The following is a 24,261-nucleotide window of genomic DNA, read 5'->3' as shown; positions in this document are numbered from 1 at the left end:
AACAGCAGTAAAATATTTATTCACGTCTGCATATATCCGCTTTTGCAATTATGGTTTGGTTTGTGCTAAGCAATCATAAAAGATTGGACGTTTATTTCCATTTGCGAAAGAGAATGATTTTCCATTGGTCGGCCAAACCCTGAATTAAAGGGCTCGGCATCTAAATAAAAATATTTAGCTCTGTAACATGTGTTTTCTACTTTATTAAACAATTAATACTGCCACATAGTGGCCAGAAAGTAGCATATGTTACCCATAAAATAGTGCTGTACACTACCAGAAGTGCAATGCATTGCCCAAATAATTAGTGCCATATTCTGCTCAGAAAGTAACATATTGCCCAAATAAAAAGTTCCATAGTTTGCCCATAAAGTAATATACTTTGCCCAAATAAATACTAAGCATGGAGAGGCGGAGAACAGGTGCATGGAAGGGTCTGACCTTCAAAAAAAAATTGGGATTAATACTAAAAAATTTATTTATTGCTACAAAAAAAATGACATCTCTGCAAATAATTCACCATTCGAAAGGTTGTACAGTGCCTTCTTTGCTTCATGTGAACCTCTTTCCATAAGCCCGATGGCTGCTGACCTATGACATTTATTCTTTTGGCATTAATTGATGCTTTGCGCGAAATTCCTGTTCAGTTCCCAGAACTCATGAGAACAAACTGGTCCAACACGGAAAGATGGAAAAAGGCCTCGGGTGTGGTGTAAAAAGAAACCTCACGCCATGTGATAATTGGTTATGTGCTTCTATGCCATTACTTGTAAAATATTATCTCTGACTGATATTTGTGCACAGAGTAAGGACATGCGTCTCCTTCAAGGTGTGGCGCTATAACAGTAAGTGCATTTTCCTCATTTCTTTTCAGGAACAATTATCTTTATTGTTTGCAAAACTGGAAATGGATGTCGGAAAAAGAAACAAGGGACCATTTTCCCAAAATCAAAGAGCCGCATAATTTTTCGTATTTCACTTTTGGTATCTACCAAAAACTAGAATATTACATAACTTACTAATAGACTTCGGTCATTACAGGTGCCCCGATCAGAGTCTTTAGAACCATCAGTTGGAAGTTGCTCCTATAAGTCGATATCAATCCATTCCACATGACTTAGAATGTATAGACAAACCTGAATCTACTCCTAAAAGAAAAGATCTTCATTTACATAGAGCTTTTTCTGGCTTCTTGCCTCTCATTAGTGCAAACTAGGAGACTGGTTGGCTGTATGAGCGAACTATGATGGGGGTGTTAATGCTTCTCTTTAAGGACACAACCAGTAGGGATATACGTATAGGCCAAGCTATACGATCTGGGAAATAAAACATGCAAATAGCCTCTCAACCAGTAGACTGGTCTCTTAATTTGCACTGATGATGGGCAAGAAACCTGAAACAGCTCTCTTTAAATGGAGAAGATTCTGCTTTGGCGTTAAATCCTAGGTCATGTGTTGTGTTCAAGGGTCAATATTGACTTCTAGGATTGCTCCTTACAATTGGTGGCACTAGAGATACTTTTCCTCTGTAAAAAAAAAGCTTTTGGCATACAAGCCCTTGCCAGAAATGAAGCTGCGGAGACGTGGGACTGGAGGAGATAGCTGAAGATTGTGACATCTGTGATAAGAGCCGGTGAAGAGGTTCCCGAGGAGCATTGCATGGAAAAACTTAATCTCTTAGATCCCCTGGATTGTGCTTGGTACAGAACCGAGCTTCAGGTATTGACTTATCATCAAAGCTGTGTTTTAAAAAAGAACCCCGGTGGAGGCGACATCAGTACAATATAAGATGATTCCTGAATCCTCTAATTCATCTCAGCATATCACCTGTTAATGTGAATATGCTTAATAACAGTCTGCAAACCATCAGCAGGATACCTAATTACATTATCATCCCATTTTTTTCTCCTGATGAACCTTGATTTACACGAGGAAACGCGTCGAGGAATGTGGAACCCTTATACTATACTGGGAAGGCAGTGTCCCTGCATATTAAGATGAGTAACTATTTATGCACTTTAACTCTGTATGCACTATATCTGAAATATCTACAACTATAGTGGGAGGTATTGCTTCATCTTTGCATGCTTCATACTATATGAACCTTTTTTTGTTTTTGTTTGCAAGGGAACCTGCTGTTATATCCCAGCTTGGGGAAGTTATTTATCTATATATTAGTTTGTAATTTTGGAGTACTACTATCACCTGGTGATTATACTGCTAACTGCAGCTAGTTATTAAGCATATTCACATTAACAGGTGATATGCTGAGATGAATTAGAGGATTCAGGAATCAGCTTATATTGTACTGATGTCGCCTCCACCGGGGATCTTTTTTGAATCAAAATAAATGAGTACTATAATCTAGCAGTACTCTTAGTGGCTAATCTTGCTATTATGATCTATGACTGTTATATAAGAATAGGCTTTTGTGAGAGACTCTGAATGGTTGGGTCTCTCTGGACTACATGTCGTCTTGTTAGACGTTATAGCCTATAGCTTGATGTCTTTCTATATATCCATCTGAGCTAACAGCATTTGATCATCTTTTCACAAATTTTATGTCTATTTCTATGTTATACAGTATTTGTTTGTGTGCCTTAAGGCAATATTTTAATGATATCTAGTAGAGGTTATTTTTTATGGGTTTTTTGATGTGAGATATAATTATATACCCATGAGGCTATCCTATTTCTGTAATCTGCGTTTATATCTATGCCGGAAGTCCTGGCCCATTGATTGTTCTCCTCACCATTCTCTTCTCCATTTTAAGTTCAACGAAGTGGACCTAATTTATTTTTGAGATCTTCTAGTATATACCATGCAGGGGTGGATTAAGAGTAGCAAGGGCCCCGGGCAGTTTAGAAGGCGCGGGCCCCCCACCCCACACACACACACCTGATGTATCACGTGACATGTCACATGATCCCCTGTGATAGATCATGTGATAGTTCACGTGAAATTAATTTGGCACAATATTAATTATAATAATTTTTTTTAGGCTGTGTGCCCACTATGCGTTTTTTAAGCGTTTCCGCAGCGGCAATTCCGCTGCAGAAACGATTAAAAAACGCTTGGTAGAAGGTCTGCCATGTTCCCCAATGATAATTCACATGTGCTGTGCACATGCTGCGGACATTTCCGCTGCGGATTATCATTGCGGAAAAATCCGCAGCACTAACAATTATTTTGCGGAAGCGCGGCGCTTTCACCGCCATTGACTTGCATTGGAACGCATGTAATCCACATCACTGCATTTGTACATGCAGAATCCATGCGTTCCAATGTGCGGATGGTACCCGGGTTTGGAGAAGAGTAGACTCTCCTCCGGACCCGGGTACCATAGAACCTGTAAAAAAAAGAATAAAATAAACAATAAATATTATACTTACCTTCTGATGGCCCCCGGTGTCTTTATCCGATGCGTCCTGGCTTGCCGGCAGCTCGTGATGGTCTGAAAAGGACCTGCCGTGACGTCATTTAGTCATGTGATGGGTCACGTGACCGCTGACGTCGGCAGGCCATCAGAAGGTAAGTATATATTTATTTTTTGCCATTCTTTTACGGTCACACTATATATGCTGGTTGCCGGTTGCATGGATTTATATAGTGTGACCAAGTTGTCAAGCACTTTCCAAGTGATGCTAAAATCGCTTGGAAAAGCGCTTGTCAACCCGCATGCAGAAATGCATGTGAAGAACGCTTCACTTCCGCTTCTCCCTGGCAGGAAAAATGCATGTACAATCCGCATGTACAATCCGGATGTACAATCCGCATGCGTTTTTTCTGCCAGGGAGATGCAGAAACGCTCAAAAAAAATCCGGAGCATTTCTGCATCGTGGGCACATAGCCTTACATTAATTGTATGACTCAATATTGAGCACACGTAGCCATCTATACACAGCAGGAGGCCGCACGTAGCCATGTATACACAGCAGGAGGCTGCACGTAGCCATCTATACACGGCGGGAGGCCGCACGAAGCCATCTATACACGGCAGGAGGCCGCACGTAGCTATCTATACATGGCAGGAGGCCGCACGTAGCCATCTATACACGGCAGGAGGCCGCACGTAGCCATCTATACACGGCAGGAGGCCGCACGTAGCCATCTATACACGGCAGGAGGCCGCACGTAGCCATCTATACACGGCAGGAGGCCGCACGTAGCCATCTATACACGGCAGGAGGCCGCACGTAGCCATCTATACACGGCAGGAGGCCGCACGTAGCCATCTATACACGGCAGGAGGCCGCACTGAGCCATCTATACACGGCAGGAGGCCGCACGGAGCCATCTATACACGGCAGGAGGCCGCACGGAGCCATCTATACACGGCAGGAGGCCGCATGGAGCCATCTATACACAGCAGGAGGCCGCACGGAGCCATCTATACAAAGTGGGAGGCCGCACGGAGCCATCTATACACAGCGGGAGGCCGCACGTAGCCATCTATACACAGCGGGAGGCCGCACGTAGCCATCTATACACAGCGGGAGGCCGCACGTAGCCATCTATACACAGCGGGAGGCCGCACGTAGCCATCTATACACAGCGGGAGGACGCACGTAGCCATCTATACACAGCAGGGAGCTGCAAGGTGCCATCTATACACAGCGGGAGGCCGCACGGTGCCATCTATACACAGCGCGAGGCCGCACGGTGCCATCTATACACAGCAGGGAGCTGCATGGTGCCATCTATACACAGTGGGAGGCCGCACAGCGCCCCCCCCCCAGAGACAGCGGGAGGCCACACATAGCCATCTATACACAGCAGGGAGCCGCATGGTGCCATCTATACACAGCGGGAGGCCGCACGTAGCCATCTATACACAGCGGGAGGCCGCACGGAGCCATCTATACACAGCGGGAGGCCGCACGGAGCCATCTATACACAGCGGGAGGCTGCACGGAGCCATCTAGACACAGCGGGAGGCCGCACTGTGCCATCTAGACACAGCAGGGAGCCGCACGGTGCCATCTATACACAGCGGGAGGCCGCACGTCCCCCCCTCCAGAGACAGCAGGAGGCTGCACGGCGCCATCTATACTCAGCAGGAGGCTGCACGCAGTAACGCACGCAGTCACGCACACAAACATATACAGACATATACATACACGCATAAACACATTTGAAACACAAAAATACATATAAACAGACATCACACAATGATATATGCCTGCACACACACACACACACTCAATCACACATACACACTCTCTCACACACACACACACACACTCACCATCCCCCGGCTCGGCTCCAGTCCTCCTGCTCCTCTCCGGTGGTAAGTAGCAGTGCAGGCTGGGTGTGCACTGCGTGACATCACAGCTAGGAGACACGGCCGCGCACAGGGCCGTGTCTCCTAGCAGTGAAGCGGCCGGGCCAGCACACAGGGAAGTTAACTGCTGCAGTGCTGGCCCGGCCCGAAGAAGAAGCAGCGGCCGTGCACCGCTGCTGGGGGAGTGGTCCGGGAGCCCCCCCCGCCACTGTCTGCCGGTATGTGCCGCGGGGCCACACATATAATGAGGGAAATCCGGCCATAGCCCCCCCGGAGCCCCGGGCCCCCTGGAGACCCGAGGCCCCGGGCGGTAGCCCGGATTGCCCTCATTATAATCCGCCTATATACCATGCTATAGATGTAAAGGGTTCTACCATTTTCCTTTTGTTCTCTATTGAACAGCAATTTATAATAAACTGTTTCCATTTTAGAAGGAATTTGCTGCTTTCTTCTCTTTATTACATAGGGTGTCTTGTTGTTCTACCTCCATATAATGCTTCATTTGTGCTATTAGTTCCATAATGAGGGGGATATTGGGATCTAGCCAATGTTTTAGCAGTTTTTTCGCCAATATAAGCCAGGTATGTAGTAACTTGGGGGGGATTCCCTATTAATTTGTTAGCGTTGTTTATGTTAGTCCAAACATGCAGCAGGGCTAAACATGGAGAAAGGACATATCCTGGTCCCCATGTGGTGTTAATTATGTCAGCTACCTGGTCCCAATAGGAAACCGATGCAGGACAGGACCTCCGTGTAGGAGGTCAGAGTGTGGATATTGGCACTTGGGACATCCAATTAGTCTATTAGAAAGTGGGTCTTTTTTGGGTAGATTAAAGGCGTATATCGCACCATGCATGATTTTGAACTGAGTTTCTCTCCACGACTCGTTTATAATATGTTTCCTGAATATCCTCCAACCTGTTCTAATCTTCTCGGGGATATCTACATCATCAAATTGTTCTTTCCAGTACTTAAAAAAGGTATCTGGGTGTGTTTCCACAAGGTTAGGTTTCATTGATGAGTATAGTGTAGATATTGAGGGGGTACCCATTGGAGATGACCGGATGGTATGCAGCTCGTTTCTTGAAGTTTCAAAGGTAACATCCCTTAAGTTAGCCATGACGGAGAGTTTGACCTGTTCATGTTGTAAATAGTGCTGCTGGGGTAGTTCATATTCTCCCAACGTTTCTGCACATGTTCGCCATCTCTGTTCAATTGGGTGAAGAAGGTGAGATATGTTCACAACACCTGCTTGTTGCCATTTTATAAAGAATTTATTTTCACTACCTTGGGGGAATTCTGGGTTGTGCCATAACGGAAGGTGTTTTGAGATTCCGAATGAAAGACCATATTTTTTCCTGACTGCTTTCCATGTAGAGATTAGAGATGAGCGTTGTTCTACTCGAACTGTTCGCCAATCTCAAATTCGAGCTGTTTTGGGCGGTGTTCGAGCCGTTCGGCGAACACGAACAATTTGAGAAAAATTCGGCTGTTCGAGGTTATGTTCGATAACTGTTCGTGCACCAAAATCATAACTGGATTTTTTCTCAGTAATGATGAAAATTAATGTTAATACGCAGTTTGAGTGTACAGCGGGGTGGGGGGAGGGGCAGGGGATGGATCTCTGCAGGAACAATGAAGATCTCCATTTTTTTTTCTCTTTCCCGCATTTACAGTGGGGAGGTGCAATCTGTCAGCCTATCAGCAGCGCACACACGGAGCGAAGTGCTTTTTTTCACACAAGCAAGGGCATGTGTCATTGGCAGTGTATGTCACATGTCCTTGCCCTATAAGACCAAGCCATTTTCCCCGTCGCCACCATTTTCTCACTGCTGCAGCTGCGTGTTAGACGGCACCGCTGTTGCTGTGTGCGCTATACCTTGTTAATTTCAAGCCAATTTTCGCACAAATCTACAGATAGCTTGGGAGTAGGGAATAGTTGTGATTGCAGTCCTTTTAAGGACTAGGTTACAGCATTTCCTACGACTTTTATCAGGCAGGTCTGTGCTCTTAAATAGATAGATTGTGGGAGTAAAGACTAATTGTAATTGCAGTCCTTTTCAGGACTAGGTTACATCAGTTCCTATCAGTTTTTGCCAGGCAGGTCTGTGCCAGTGCTGTGCAAGTTTTTTTCACAGCATTTGGCTGAATCTAGCAAAGCTAATCCTTTTTGGCCTATTGCAGAGTGTGTTAGTCAGTGGAGTAGCCTATCTGTGTTGCAAGATACACCACCTGTGTATAGAATACCAATTTTTTTACTGTACCTAGTGAAGTAAAATCTTTTGGGCATAGCATCATTCTATTAGTCCATCTATACTGACCTCCATCAGGTTGCAAATTGAATATAATTTTTTTCTGCATCTAGCTCTGAAAAAATATTGGGCTTCTAGCTGTGTGTGGGACTTGTTCTATTAATCCATCTATACTGACCTCCATCAGGTTGCAAACTGAATATAATTTTTTTCTGCATCTAGCTCTGAAAAAATATTTGGCCTTCTAGCAGTGTGTGGGACTTTCTCTATTAGTCCATCTATACAGACCTCCATCAGGTTGCAAATTAAAAATATTTTTTTTCTGCATCTAGCTCTGAAAAAATATTTGGGCTTCTAGCAGTGTGTGGGACTTGTTCTATTAGTCCATCTATACTGACCTCCATCAGGTTGCAAATTAAAAATAATTTTTATCTGCATCTAGATCTGAAAAAATATTTGGCCTTCTAGCAGTGTGTGGGACTTTCTCTATTAGTCCATGTATACTGACCTCCATCAGGTTGCAAATTAAAAATAATTTTTATCTGCATCTACCTCTGAAAAAATATTTGGGCTTCTAGCAGTGTGTGGGACTTTCTCTATTAGTCCATCTATACTGACCTCCATCAGGTTGCAAATTAAAAATAATTTTTATCTGCATCTAGATCTGAAAAAATATTTGGCCTTCTAGCTGTGTGTGGGACTTGTTCTATTAGTCCATCTATACTGACCTCCATCAGGTTGCAAACTGAATATAATTTTTTTCTGCATCTAGCTCTGAAAAAATATTTGGCCTTCTAGCAGTGTGTGGGACTTTCTCTATTAGTCCATCTATACTGACCTCCATCAGGTTGCAAACTGAATATATTTTTTTTCTGCATCTACCTCTGAAAAAATATTGGGCTTCTAGCTGTGTGTGGGACTTGTTCTATTAATCCATCTATACAGACCTCCATCAGGTTGCAAACTGAATATATTTTTTTTCTGCATCTACCTCTGAAAAAATATTGGGCTTCTAGCTGTGTGTGGGACTTGTTCTATTAATCCATCTATACAGACCTCCATCAGGTTGCAAACTGAATATAATTTTTTTCTGCATCTAGCTCTGAAAAAATAGTTGGCCTTCTAGCAGTGTGTGGGACTTTCTCTATTAGTCCATCTATACTGACCTCCATCAGGTTGCAAATTAAAAATAATTTTTATCTGCATCTAGCTCTGAAAAAATATTTGGCCTTCTAGCAGTGTGTGGGACTTTCTCTATTAGTCCATCTATACTGACCTCCATCAGGTTGCAAATTAAAAATAATTTTTATCTGCATCTACCTCTGAAAAAATATTTGGGCTTCTAGCTGTGTGTGGGACTTGTTCTATTAGTCCATCTATACTGACCTCCATCAGGTTGCAAACTGAATATAATTTTTTTCTGCATCTAGCTCTGAAAAAATATTTGGCCTTCTAGTAGTGTGTGGGACTTTCTCTATTAGTCCATCTATACTGACCTCCATCAGGTTGCAAATTAAAAATAATTTTTATCTGCATCTAGCTCTGAAAAAATATTTGGCCTTCTAGCAGTGTGTGGGACTTTCTCTATTAGTCCATCTATACTGACCTCCATCAGGTTGCAAATTAAAAATAATTTTTATCTGCATCTACCTCTGAAAAAATATTTGGGCTTCTAGCTGTGTGTGGGACTTGTTCTATTAGTCCATCTATACTGACCTCCATCAGGTTGCAAACTGAATATATTTTTTTTCTGCATCTACCTCTGAAAAAATATTGGGCTTCTAGCTGTGTGTGGGACTTGTTCTATTAATCCATCTATACAGACCTCCATCAGGTTGCAAACTGAATATATATTTTTTCTGCATCTACCTCTGAAAAAATATTGGGCTTCTAGCTGTGTGTGGGACTTGTTCTATTAATCCATCTATACTGACCTCCATCAGGTTGCAAATTGAATATAATTTTTTTCTGCATCTAGCTCTGAAAAAATATTGGGCTTCTAGCTGTGTGTGGGACTTGTTCTATTAATCCATCTATACTGACCTCCATCAGGTTGCAAACTGAATATAATTTTTTTCTGCATCTAGCTCTGAAAAAATATTTGGCCTTCTAGCAGTGTGTGGGACTTTCTCTATTAGTCCATCTATACTGACCTCCATCAGGTTGCAAATTAAAAATATTTTTTTTCTGCATCTAGCTCTGAAAAAATATTTGGGCTTCTAGCAGTGTGTGGGACTTGTTCTATTAGTCCATCTATACTGACCTCCATCAGGTTGCAAATTAAAAATAATTTTTATCTGCATCTAGATCTGAAAAAATATTTGGCCTTCTAGCAGTGTGTGGGACTTTCTCTATTAGTCCATGTATACTGACCTCCATCAGGTTGCAAATTAAAAATAATTTTTATCTGCATCTACCTCTGAAAAAATATTTGGGCTTCTAGCAGTGTGTGGGACTTTCTCTATTAGTCCATCTATACTGACCTCCATCAGGTTGCAAATTAAAAATAATTTTTATCTGTATCTAGATCTGAAAAAATATTTGGCCTTCTAGCTGTGTGTGGGACTTGTTCTATTAGTCCATCTATACTGACCTCCATCAGGTTGCAAACTGAATATAATTTTTTTCTGCATCTAGCTCTGAAAAAATATTTGGCCTTCTAGCAGTGTGTGGGACTTTCTCTATTAGTCCATCTATACTGACCTCCATCAGGTTGCAAATTAAAAATAATTTTTATCTGCATCTACCTCTGAAACAATATTTGGGCTTCTAGCTGTGTGTGGGACTTGTTCTATTAGTCCATCTATACTGACCTCCATCAGGTTGCAAACTGAATATAATTTTTTTCTGCATCTAGCTCTGAAAAAATATTTGGCCTTCTAGTAGTGTGTGGGACTTTCTCTATTAGTCCATCTATACTGACCTCCATCAGGTTGCAAATTAAAAATATTTTTTATCTGCATCTAGCTCTGAAAAAATATTTGGCCTTCTAGCAGTGTGTGGGATTTTCTCTATTAGTCCATCTATACTGACCTCCATCAGGTTGCAAATTAAAAATAATTTTTATCTGCATCTACCTCTGAAAAAATATTTGGGCTTCTAGCTGTGTGTGGGACTTGTTCTATTAGTCAATCTATACAGACCTCCATCAGGTTGCAAACTGAATATAATTTTTTTCTGCATCTACCTCTGAAAAAATATTTGGGCTTCTAGCTGTGTGTGGGACTTGTTCTATTAGTCCATCTATACTGACCTCCATCAGGTTGCAAACTGAATATAATTTTTTTCTGCATCTAGCTCTGAAAAAATATTTGGCCTTCTAGCAGTGTGTGGGACTTTCTCTATTAGTCCACCTATACTGACCTCCATCAGGTTGCAAATTCAAAATAATTTTTTGTCTGCATCTAGGTCTGAAAAAATATTTGGCCTTCTAGCAGTGTGTGGGACTTTCTCTATTAGTCCATCTATACTGACCTCCATCAGGTTGCAAACTGAATATATTTTTTTTCTGCATCTACCTCTGAAAAAATATTTGGGCTTCTAGCTGTGTGTGGGACTTGTTCTATTAGTCTATCTATACTGACCTCCATCAGGTTGCAAATCGAATATAATTTTTTTCTCCATCTAACCCAGCCAATAGTTTTGGCCTAATACCACAGTTTGGCCACTCAGCTCTGCTCGGTTCCCATCCATTGTTTTTTTGTGCAAACAACTCCAGAGTTGTGAATTAGTTAACCACCAAAATGAGTGGAAAAGGGCCTGCTGCTGGTGGAAAGGGGAATAGGCGTGTTGGGAAGGGGAAGAAAGGTTGTGTCCGTGGGGTAGGCGTTAAAGCAACAGTAACATCTGCAGAAGAAAGACCATCTTCCAGCCAAACTAAAATGTCTACTTCTTTTAGCGGACAATGTGATAAGATCCCTTTCTTACGGCCACGCCAATCGCTACAAATTCCAGATGAGGCACAAAAACAGCAGGTGCTTCAACGGATATCAAGTGCTCCTTTAAGTGGGCTCTCCTCCACATCAACTTCAACATCACAAATACTCCAGTCCTCAAAGGTGTCACCCCAATCGCACTTGCTTCCTCACAGCTCCCAAATCTCCAGCTGCCCGTCTGAGTATGAGGTAGAACAGATGGTTGAGTCTGCAGAGCTGTTTACTCATACTATAGCCTGGGAATCAGAGGTCGACTCCAGCGCTTCTGTGAATCCAGACGAGGAAATGATCTGCACTGATGCCCAGAATCTTTATGAGTCGGATCCAGGACCAGACGCAGAAGGTTCTGACCATAATGTAGACCCTCATTCCCAAACTGTAACTCCTGTTGGTGGAGACAATGAGGAAGACGATGATGAGACTCAAATACCTGATTGGAGCGACAACTTTAGTTTTTTGTCAGGGCAGGAACAGGTTGGCTCTGAGGACGACGGGTGTGATAACGCACAGGGTGATGATGATGAGGTTGGAGATCCCACTTACTGTCAACCCACAGTCAGCCAAGAGATGAGGTCAGCAGAGGAGGTGGAGGAAGATGCTAGTGACGACGAGGTCAGGTTGCGCCTTCCTGGACAGAGACGTAGTACTGGAAGCACGTCAACAACTGCATCCTCCAACACAACTCTGCCTCTCACCACAAGTCGTGGTGGCTCTTCAGGTCGCATGGGTGCTAAGCCTTGCATAGCCTGGGCATTTTTTCAGATCGATAAAGATGACCCAACTCGTGTTATCTGTAACATTTGTCAGCAAAAGCTAAGTAGAGGCCAAAAAATACATAGTTTGAGTACTTCATGCATGAACCGGCACATGGACATGAAGCATAAGTTGCAGTGGGAAGCTCAGTGTGCTACAATGCGGCCTAGCCGGCCGGGCCAACCACCATCTGCCATATCTTGTGCATCCGCGGCCTCTTCATCCTCTGTGACTGGGGGGACAGCAGTCATACCTGTTTTGGGGCGCAGACCTGCCACCTCTTTACCCGCAACAGCCAGCGTGATTGGCAGGTCATCATTTTCTTTGGAGGTGGTAACACCAGCTGGTGTTGAGCGCTGTCCGACATCGATAGCACCACCTTTGGATCAAGGCAACCTAACATGTCCGCCTGCATCTTCCTCACAGACCGGCAGTTTGCCGGGGACACCCTTATCAACCCCGTCTAAGCACAATAGCCAGCCCTCGGTCCCTCAGATGTGGACAAGTAAAAGACCATTTCCTCCTAGCCATGAGAAAGCTAAGAGGTTGAATTTCACCATCTGCAAGCTCTTGGCTACAGAAATGCTGCCTTTCCGCCTGGTGGACACAGAGGATTTTCGAGACCTTATGTCCGTCGCAGTGCCCCAGTACCAGATGCCCAGTCGGCACTACTTCTCAAAGAAAGGTGTGCCTGCGCTCCACCAGCATGTCGCACACAACATCACCGCTTCTTTGAGAAACTCTGTGTGTGACAGGGTGCATTTCACCACAGACACTTGGACGAGTAGGCATGGACAGGGGCGTTACATGTCGCTGACTGGGCACTGGGTAACTATGGTGACAGCAGGACAAGGGGCTGCTGTCCAAGTCTTGCCGTCCCCACGAGTTGTGCGTCAATCCTCTTTATGTCAAAGTTCCTCCACTGCTTCTGCCTCCTCAACCTCCTCTCGGTCTTCCACCTGCACCCAAAGCCTGTCTGGTCATGCCACAAGCTTTCTAACTGCGCAGAAGGGATCCTGCACACCTCCTTACTATGCTGGCAGTAGGGCTCAACGTCATCAGGCGGTTTTTACTTTGAAATGTCTGGGAAATGTGAGTCACACAGCTAAGGAGTTGTGGTCAGCTCTGGAGAACCAATTTCATGAGTGGTTGTCTCCACTGGACCTGAAACCAGGGAAGGCCGTGTGCGACAATGCTGCAAACCTGGGTGCGGCCCTTCGCCGGGGCAATGTCACACACGTGCCTTGTATGGCTCACGTGTTTAACCTGGTTGTCCAGCAATTTTTAGCCCACTATCCCAGACTAGATGGCCTTCTGCAGAGGGCACGGTCGCTGTGTGCTCACTTCCGCCGTTCGCATCCCGCAGCTCAGCGACTTACATCTCTACAGAAGTCGTTGGGCCTGCCACTTCACCGGCTAAAATGCGATGTGCCTACCCGGTGGAATTCAACTCTGCACATGTTGCAGCGACTGTGGCAGCACCGACAAGCCCTGGTGCAATACGTTCTGACGTATAGCCTGGGCCAACGAGATCCAGAGGTGGGGCAAATCACGCTGGAGGAGTGGTCTCAGATCAGGGACCTATGCACCCTTCTGCACAGTTTTGAAATGGCGACGAAGATGTTTAGTGCTGACGATGCCATTATCAGCATGACTATTCCGGTGATTTACATGCTGGAGCACATGTTAAACAGAATTCGGAGTCAGGTGGTGGCACAAGAGGAGGTGGAGGAAGTAGAGGAGGAGGAGTTGTATGCGGAAGGGCTAACATCTGCAAGGTCCAGACGGTCGGCAGCACCAAGGCGGCAGGCATGTGAGGGTGGGGGAGATGGTTTTACCAGGGCGCATGGTAGCAGCCAAACTAGTGAGGAAGGTGCAGGAGCCCAGGAAGAAGTGGAGGACGAACTGATGGAAGACTCATCAGATGAGGGAGACCTTGATCACATTTCTGTTGTGCGAGGTTGGGGGGAGAGGACAGAGGAAGGAAGCATGATTGTTACCTCGCCACCAACACAACAGGGACTTGGTGCTCCTGGATGCGCAACACACATGAGTGCCTTCTTGCTGCACTACCTGCAACATGACCCTCGAATTGTGAGAATTAGAAATAATCCTGACTACTGGGTTGCCACACTGTTAGATCCCCGGTACAAAAGTAAATTTGCCGAAATTATTCCTGCCATAGAAAGGGATGCACGCATGCAGGAGTATCAGCAGAGACTGTTGCAGAATCTTACATGTGCTTTTCCACAAAACACCAGTGGTGCACGTAGTGAATCTCACAGTTCCAACTTGCCAACCGTGGGACCGTCAAGTGTTCAGCACTCAAACCGTAACAGAACCACAGTATCTGCTGGTAACATCAATTTTGCGGAATCATTTCACCACTTTTTTAGCCCATCCTTTGCAAGGCCACAGGAGACAAGAAGTCTGACACATAGTCAACGCCTAGAGACGATGGTACAGGAGTATCTCCAAGTAAACATTGAAGCCATGACTGTGTCACTGGACCCTTGCTCTTTTTGGGCTTCCAATCTGGATAAATGGCCGGAGCTAGCCACTTACGCCTTGGAGATCTTGTCATGCCCCGCAGCCAGCGTTCTGTCTGAACGTGTGTTCAGCGCTGCTGGTGGTGTGCTGATAGATAAGCGCACGCGGCTCTCCACTGATAATGTAGACAGACTCACGTTCATAAAGATGAACAAATCATGGATCCGAAACGACTTTTCTACCCCTGTGTCATCCTGGGGAGAGTAAAAGCTTGATGATTGGTTAAAATCACCCTACCAACCGTTTTAAGCTTTCAAATTACTAATCATGTTTATCTGTATCTTGGCTGGAAAATAATTTGGGCTTTGTATCATTGTGCAGCACTGATTCTATTAGGCCATCTATAATAAGCTCCACCAGATTTAAAATTACTAATCATGTTTATCTGTATCTTGGCTGGAAAATAATTTGGGCTTTGTAGCAGTGTGCAGCACTGATTCTATTAGGCCATCTATAATAAGCTCCACCACATTTAAAATTACTAATCATGTTTATCTGTATCTTGGCTGGAAAATAATATGGGCTTTGTAGCAGTGTGCAGCACTGATTCTATTAGGCCATCTATAATAAGCTCCACCAGATTTAAAATTACTAATCATGTTTATCTGTATCTTGGCTGGAAAATAATTTGGGCTTTGTAGCAGTGTGCAGCACTGATTCTAATAGGCCATCTATAATAAGCTCCACCAGATTTAAAATTACTAATCATGTTTATCTGTATCTTGGCTGGAAAATAATTTGGGCTTTGTAGCAGTGTGCAGCACTGATCCAATTAGGCCATCTATACTAAGCTCCACCAGATTTAAAATTAATAATAATTTTTAGCTGCATCTAGCCCGGAAAATAATTTTGTGCTCCGAGATGCGCAAGACACATAAGTGCCTTCTTGCTGCACTACCTGCAACATGACCCTCATATTGTCAGAATTCGAAGTAATCATGACTACTGGGTTGCCACACTCTTAGATCCCCCAAACTTTTCGATCAACCTTTTCATTTTAATAAAGACCAAAAAAATGGTCATTTTTGAAATTATAAGCATTAGCAGGTTATTAGAAACTGAAATCAAACAGTTTTCAACTCAAAACTTTATTCTAGGTGATGTTACATTTTCACATAGGATCCCTTGTTCGAAAGGAGCTTCTGAACTCTCTCGTCCATTGAATTTGTCAGGTTTTGGATGGTTTCTGCTTCAATTGTTTTGCATGAGGACAGAATACCCTCCCAGAGGTGTTGCTTAGATGTGAACTGCCTCCCGCCATCATAGACACTCCTTTTGATGATGCTCCAGAGATTCTGAATGGGGTAGAGGTCAGGGGAGCATGGGGGTCACACCATAAGTTTGTCCCCTTTTATGCCCATATCAGCCAGAGATGCAGATGTTTTATGTGCAGCATGAGATGGTGCATTATCATGCAAAAAAATGATCTTGCTGTGAAATACACGGTTCTTCTTCTTGAACCATGGCAGGAAGTGCTGTTTGAGAAAATCCACATACATTATGGAGTTCATCTTTAGCGCCTTCAGGGATCCTAAAGGGGCCGACAATCTATCTCCCCATGATTCCAGCCCAAAACATTACTCCACCTCCTCCTTGTTGGCGCTGTAGCCGTGTTTGCGTGGGGTGTCCATCAACCAGCCATCCTCCACTCCATCCATCTGGACCATCGAGCGCTGCACGGCACTCATCCGTGAACAAAACAGTTTTGAAATCAGTCTTCATGTAATGTTTGGCCCACTGGAGCCGTTTCTGCTTGTGTGAAGTGGATAGAGGAGGTCGACAGGATGGCGTATGCACAGCTGCAAACCTCTGAAGGACCCTGCATCTTGTTGTTCGGGGGACGTTGGAGGCACCAGCAGCTTCAAAAACTTGTCTGCTGCTATGACAAGGCTTTTTTGCCGCTGCTCTTTTAACCTGACGTAATTGCCTGTAGGAAAGAGTCCTCAATTTGCCCTTATCAGCACGCACACGTGTGTACTGTGAATCAGCTACATACTTCTTGATTGCCAAGACACTTCATCCTGATCATCGCACAATGTTGATTGTAGTCATGCCTTGACCTAAACACTCCACAATTTGTTGCTTCTCAGCAGCCGACACATCCTTTTTCTTTCCCATTTTGGCAGAAAATGTAGGCTGCTTAATAATGTGAGACAGCCTTCTTAAGTAGTCTTGCCTTTCATTGGACACACCTGCCAAACTAATTAGCACAGGTGTCTGCAATTGCTTACAGTGATATAAAGAGCCCTGACACACATCACCATCAATGAGTTTAACTGACAAACAAACAAATTCTTCCCTTATCACTCCTAAACACTTTTTGCATAATAATTTGGAACACAGTGTACATGTGCTTTTCCACAAAACACCAGTGGTTCACGTAGTGAATCTTACAGTTCTAACTTGCCAACCGTGGTCTGTATGGAGTTGTTCAATAAAGGGCCCAAAATTAAGATAACATAGATGGGAGAGGTCTCTATGAATAGGAATTCCTAAGTATTTGATACCCTGTGAGGGCCAGGCAAAGGGAAAGTTGGACTGGATGGAATCCTATATGGATTTGGGGAGGGAGACATCGAGGGCCTCAGACTTCGCTGCATTGATTTTAAAATTTGACCATGTAACTGTGGCACCCCAGGGGTCTGGTTTCCACAGTAATGTAATGTTATGTCTGAGAGCAGGTGGGAGGTCCTTTGGTCAGGGATCCTGTGCATGCCACACCTCCTGCCCAGTCTTGGGAGGGGAAGAACTTCCCCTATATAAACCCGGGGCTGAAGCAGGGTTAGTAGTCAAGGAGAGTAGAGACAAGAAACAGCAGAAGCAATACTACTACGAGTCAGGGGCTGGCAGCTGCAGAGCTCGCCCTGACTGAGAAGTTTTCTTACCGGACCCGGCGTCCGAGGCTGTGGGGACTAACTCTTACCCAGCAGCAGAAGCCGACCGGCAGGGGATTTCAGGTCCTCAGGCCCAGAAACCCGAAGGCACGGTCACACGCGTGGGACCAGCACCGCCATCGTGGAGCGGAAGCCATTAGAAGGCCCCGAGTCACCGGCCATACGGGTGAGCACCACACGGTACACTCAGGGACGTGGGCTACTTATATCCGCTTCTAGCAAGGTAGCCAGAAGAGTACAGTCAGTTTGGGAGGCCTACAACTCCGCCTGGCCAGGGGAGATCCCATCTGCTCAAGGACTGACCAGGCCCCGTTCACTAGCAAGTACTCCGGGAGGGTCTATCGTTGTTACCAGTAAAGACCCTGAATTACACCGCACCGTCTCTGAGTGGTTCCTGCTATCCCCATCATCCACATCTGCTGCCCTGAGGCCATACCCCTCCCGTTGGGGGTTATACCATCTACGCTGCACCATCCATCCACCGGCCTCAGCGGACTGTCCTGCAGCGGCAGCTCCATAGCTGCATTCAACGGGTGGCGTAGTCGTCCTACATCTACCGCTGTTACATCGCCGCTCAGTTTGACTCCCTGGGCACGGACCGGGTCACCGCCACAAGACTACAACCCTCAAGAGATCCGGCTCCGGGTAAGCTCCCGCGTGCGCAACGCAGCGCGACACAGGCCCAGGGGCGCGTCAACTTTGGCGTAGTCGGCAGGATTTCGTGCCCGCAACCACCGGGTACTGCGTGGCTGAAAAAGAGGCTTTTCAAACTTACCTGTGGTGAAGATTCCCGCCATCCGGCGCCATCTTCTGCCTTCTTCCCGCCATCCGTGGAGTTTTCCCGCCATTGGACGCCATCTTGAGGACGCCGCGCGGGAAGAAGAGGGGCGTGGACTACGAAAGCGCGCGAGAACTGAAGCCCCGCCTCACGTCCGGACGTTGCGTAAGGTCCTGGAAGGAGCCCAGCAGACGCCGACGTCACAGGAGCGCGACGGAAGGTCCTCAACCCTGACGATCCACTGCGGAGCCGCGGCCTACGGAAGAGGATCATCGCAAGGTAGGCCACGGTCCACTAGGGGGGAGGAAGATGTCGGATACGGAGGAGAGCTTCACTGCCTCAACCCCCGCCAGCGCTACCGCTGCTGCAGTTATGCCCTTCACCATGCCCTATATCCCGGGAGCAGCTTGGCTACCCCAGTACTCAGGGGAGTCACATACCCTGCATGACTTTAGAGAAAAGCTGGATAGCCTCTTCCAGGTGTACCCCCTCACAGAAGAGCAAAAAGTGAGCATCCTGGTGGCCCAACTAACCGGGGCAGCCAAAAGGGAAGTAAAATCCTGGCCACCTGGGAGGAAGACTGTCGCAGGGATACTAACCCGGCTGAAGGACACCTTTGATACCCGCACCTCAGCCGAGATTAAGCTTAGATTCTACGGGTGCAAGCAGCGAGCGCATGAGAGTATAAGGGACTATGCACTAAACCTACAAGAGGCCCTGAGGGCCATTAAGCAGACCGACCCTGATGGAGTGGGAAACGAGGACAGGCTGTTGACCGAACAGTTTATAGAGGGACTGTATTGTAATACCCACCGAACCCAGTTGCGGGCAATGGCCTTACAGGATCCCCATCTGGGCTTTGCACAGTTCAAGGACAGAGCCATCCGGGTGCTCCGAGAACCGGCACCGGGTGGCGTTGTGACCCACAAGCGCCCTGCTATCACTTACCACCAGGAGGCGGCGCCCTTGTCGGCAGGGCCTGTGGGAGCTGATGCGCAGGCTTTGGACAATGACCCGGCTCCAGACCTACACCATCAGGTCCAAGAGCTAGCTAAGAGCGTTGCTGCGCTAACCCGAACTGTGCAGTCTTTACAGGCTTCCACCCCAGGGAAGATCCAGCTGGCATCCGGACCGGAGGACATCCCGTGGCGTCGACCAAGGAGGACCCCACCGGCCAGAGGAAGACCCAGTGACCGATACAGCGAGGACGGACGACCCATCTGCCGCCGCTGCAATCAACCTGGACATATGGCAAGGTACTGTTCTTTAAACGGGCACAACCTGGGGTAGAGGGCCAACCCCCAGGAAAAAGATCACCAGGCCCATCGAACTGGCGCGACAGATATGTGGGAGGACGTCCAGTCTTGCCTGTGGTACTGGATGGCATTCCCATGAGTGCCCTACTGGACACCGGGTCACAGGTCACCACCATCCCGTACGTGCTCTTTAAGCAGTACTGGAATGACTCGGATATAACCCGCTACCCTGACGACGACTTGAGTATCATCGCCAGCAATGGCCAGCCCGTGCCACAGATCGGATTTAAAGAGGTGACCATCAAAATCGGTAGAGTCGAACTGGCAGCACAGGGACTGATCATTGTAGATATTGACAAACATGAGAGTCACCCAAAAATAACTCTAGGAACTAATGTAATTGAAAATTGTCTTGCAGAGGTGATTTTCCTTTTACAGCAGGTTGCCAAGAACGCCAGCTCCGGCGAGCAGCGGGTGCTCCAGAAAGAGATCCGGGCACTGATGCGACGGCAACAGGTGGAACTCTCCGGCGGTGAGATTGGTAGCGTAAGAATGTGTGACCCTTTTCCTATTGCCATGCCCCCAAAAAGTGAAATGATGATTTGGTGCCGGGCAGCTATTGGTCTGAGAGGTAGAGATTACCAGGCAATGGTAGAACCAGTTTACTCGGACAGTAGGCCCACCATTTTGACAGCACGGGGGGTGGTTGATGTACGCCATGGGAGGGTGCCCGTTCGCATAATAAATATCGGGGAGAGGGAAGTGTACCTGCCCCGGTATGCCACGCTAGCCAAATTATATACCATTAACCAAAATTCTATACAATCTGTGGAACCCTTGCCTCCATCTCACCCGGAGGAAGGTAACGGCTCTAAAAAAAACATGGAGGACTGGTGTCAGCAACTACATCTGGGTACTGACTCCACTCCCGCACACCAGAAACAAGGAGTCTATCGGGTGGTTCAGGAGTACGAGAGAGTGTTCAGTAAACACCCGTTAGACTTCGGGCGAGTCAAGGGGGTAGAACACCACATCCCCACGGGAGACCATCCTCCTATAAAAGAGAGGTATCGACCCGTACCCACTGCCCACTACCAACACGCCAAGGGGATGCTTAGAGACATGAAGGAGGCTGGGGTGATCAGGGATAGCTGTAGCCTCTGGGCAGCTCCACTAGTCTTAGTCCGAAAGAAAGACAACACCATGAGGATGTGTGTAGATTACCAGAAAATCAATCGTATCACACACAAGGATGCGTACCCCTTACCAAGGATAGAGGAGTCATTGGCTGCTTTAAGATCTGCTAACTTCTTCTCTACCTTGGATCTCACTAGCGGATACTGGCAGGTTCCTGTAGCAGAGGCGGACCGGGAGAAGACCGCATTCACCACCCCGATGGGACTTAGCGAGTTCACCTGCATGCCGTTCGGACTCTGCAACGCACCGGGAACCTTCCAACGACTAATGGAGTGTTGTCTGGGCCACAGAAACTTCGAGACGGTCCTGTTGTACCTGGACGATGTCATCGTATATTCCAAGACGTATGAGGACCACCTGAAACACCTGGCGGAAGTGTTCGAAGCTCTGGCAAGTTACGGCCTAAAGGTGAAACCCTCCTGAAACCAAAGGTGCAGTACCTGGGACACGTGGTGAGCGCTGACGGAGTGGCTCCCGACCCTGATAAGATCACCGCAATTAAGGAATGGCCAAGCCCCTCCAGCGTAAAAGAAGTGCGGCAGTTCCTCGGGTTGGTAGGCTACTACCGAAGGTTTATTCCCGGTTTCACCAAAAAGGCAGCACCTATGCAGGACCTCCTGATAGGCCAGTCCCGGAAGGCCAAGAACCAGAAGCCGCCCTTCAAATGGGAGGAGCTGGAAGAAGAGTCCTTCCGCCAGCTGAAGATGGCCCTCACGGGGGACGAAATCCTGGCGTAACCGGATTATAGCCAGCCCTTTATCCTCTACACCGACGCCAGTAACATCGGGCTGGGAGCCGTACTGTCCCAGATCCAGCAGGGGAAGGAACGAGTAATCGCCTACGCCAGCCGAAAACTGCGACCCACCGAAAGGAACCCCGAGAATTACAGCTCATTTAAGCTAGAGTTCCTGGCCGTAGTATGGGCAGTCACCGAGCGCTTTAAGCATTACCTCGCTTCTTCCCGGTTCACCGTGTACACGGATAACAACCTGTTGACACACCTGGACACGGCAAGACTCGGTGCCCTGGAGCAGAGGTGGATGGCCCGTCTGTCCAACTACGAGTTCACAATCAAATACCGGGCAGGACGCTCCAATACCAACGCGGACGCCCTGTCCAGGATGCCCAACCTGCCGGACGGAGGAGAAGATCCGGAGGGACTGGAAGAAGTTGAACTCCCTGCGTTCCACCGTCATGGGACTATCCAGTATTCCCACCGGGTAAGGAGTAAGCAGGCTGCTACGTTGAACCCCTTACCCCACTACAACTGGGCGGAAACGCAAGACAGCGACCCTGCCGTCCGACTGGTGAAGGAGATGCTGACTCGGCCGGAGGCTCGCCTTGAACCAGACGCTCCGGAGGAAGCCAAACAACTATGGGCAGAGAAGAGTCGACTGTTCCTTTACAAAGGGAAGTTGTGCCGCAGAATGGTTAACTCCCGGATGCATGAATTACTCTGGCAAGTAGTGGTGCCACGAAGAGACGCAGCCATGGTGATGGAGGCATACCACGACGGAGCTGGACACTTCGGGTGGAAGAAGCTGGAGTTCCTGCTGCGCGAGCGGTTCCACTGGGTAGGCATGAGGGGAACCATCGAGAAGTGGTGCAGAGACTGTGGCCCGTGCAACCTGAGAAGGAAGGACCGTGCCAGCCAGAAGACTCCCCTGCAGTCCATCGTCACCCGGCAACCGTTGGAACTGGTAGCCTTGGATCATGTAAAACTGACCCCAAGCAGAAGTGGCTACGTCTACGCGTTAACCATCGTGGATCATTACTCCCGGTTTCTGGTTGTCGTCCCCGTCAAGGACTTAACGGCTCAAACAGCAGCTAGAGCCTTCCAGCAGCACTTTTGCCGTCCACACTGGTACCCGGACCAAGTGCTGACGGACCAGGGACCTGCCTTTGAAGCGGAGGTCTTCCAGGAATTCTGCAATCTGTATGGCTGCCGGAAGATAAGGACGACACCCTACCATTCGCAAACTAATGGACTTTGTGAGAAAATGAACCAGGTGGTAATGGATCTTCTAAAAACGTTGCCCCTGGAAGAACGCAGTCTGTGGCCTGAGAAGTTGCCCGATCTGGTGGACCTATACAACCACATCCCGGTAGGTTCCACCAACTGTACCCCGGCTTACCTAATGAGGGCAAGACCTGGTAAGTTACCTGTTGACCTGGAAATGGGAGTCCTGACACCCGAGGACACTTCACCAGAAACAGACTGGGACACAGAGAGGCAGCAGCAGTACCGGAGAGTACAGGAGAGCGTGGAGCGAAGTCTCTGTCAGGCTAGGGAAAGACAAGAGAAAACTTACAACCAGTATGCTCCCGCTGTTCCCCTGGTACCCGGAGAGCAGGTCTTGAAGAGGAAGAGACGGCTCCACAAGTTGGACGACCAGTGGGAGAAGGACCCGTACACCGTACTGCCCTCAAGCCACGAGAACCCGACGGTTTGTACCATCAGTAAAGACGGAGGGGAAACCACAGCCATTGTATCCCGGGACCACCTGAAGAAGTGTCCCGAACAACTGAGGAACCCTGAAGAGGAACAAGAAGACCATCGACCCGTAGAGGAAAGGGAAGATATGGTTAGTACTGTGCTCGGGGACTTCCCTCGGTCTTGGACTCAAGTCAATGGTGCAGTTGTGGTACCCGTACTCACCTTCCTCCAACCAGCATCCCAAGCACCTACGGAGCAACAGGTAGAGCTGGAAGAACAGCCGGTCCAGGAGGCAGAAGACTCCACACAAGCAGAACAGGAGGATCAACCCTCTGCTTATAGTGAGCCTGCCGTACCCCTAGTGAGACAAAGAGCCGGTAGACAGCTGCCCAGTTTACCCTTGACAGCTCCTACACCCTGTAGTTCAGGGCCAGACAGTCAGCTCCGTAGGTCCACTAGGGCCACTAGAGGCCAGTTACCCGCACGCTGGAGGATTTGAAGTGTATAAATTGTTTTATTTATGTTTATCTGTGTATTGTTGCTTGTGTATAATTTTGTGTTTCCAGTTATTTTTAGGAATCCTTGGTGGATTTACCGGGAATCCTTGTACATAGTTGGAGCGTAACCCAGGATGGACTAGAGACTGTTAAGGACTCGGGGTAGGACAGACCCCTACCTGGTTACGTCTCCCTGTTTTGGTGAAATGGACACCTTGCTTTCTTCAAAGACTGCACCCGGTTACGGACATGCCGTGACCACCTTTATGTGTTTCTTATTGTATTGTTATTGTTATATCTTGTTATGTTTTTCTAAAATGTGTTTAGTCCCGGAGTACTAAAATTTACTAGGGGGGAATGTGGCACCCCAGGGGTCTGGTTTCCACAGTAATGTAATGTTATGTCTGATAGCAGGTGGGAGGTCCTTTG

At 47.2% G+C, this 24,261-nt stretch overlaps 1 long non-coding RNA gene across 1 annotated transcript in view; it reads left to right on the top strand.

Annotated features, from left to right (window-relative positions):
* Positions 1-742: 742 nt before the first annotated feature.
* LOC141253095 (uncharacterized) overlaps positions 743-24,261 on the top strand; it is a 163,548-nt gene continuing 140,029 nt past the window's right edge. The window contains exon 1 of the long non-coding RNA XR_012314226.1: positions 743-845. This is a non-coding gene — a long non-coding RNA (uncharacterized lncRNA). The remainder of the gene's footprint in view (positions 846-24,261) is intronic.

The sequence above is a fragment of the Phyllobates terribilis genome, unplaced genomic scaffold (assembly GCF_046119375.1).
Source record: "Phyllobates terribilis strain yellow unplaced genomic scaffold, ASM4611937v1 Scaffold_2__4_contigs__length_985480577, whole genome shotgun sequence".
In the NCBI taxonomy this organism is placed as follows: Eukaryota; Metazoa; Chordata; class Amphibia; order Anura; family Dendrobatidae; genus Phyllobates; species Phyllobates terribilis.
Note: the sequence above shows the minus strand (reverse complement) of the source record. Positions and strands in the feature narration are given on the sequence as shown.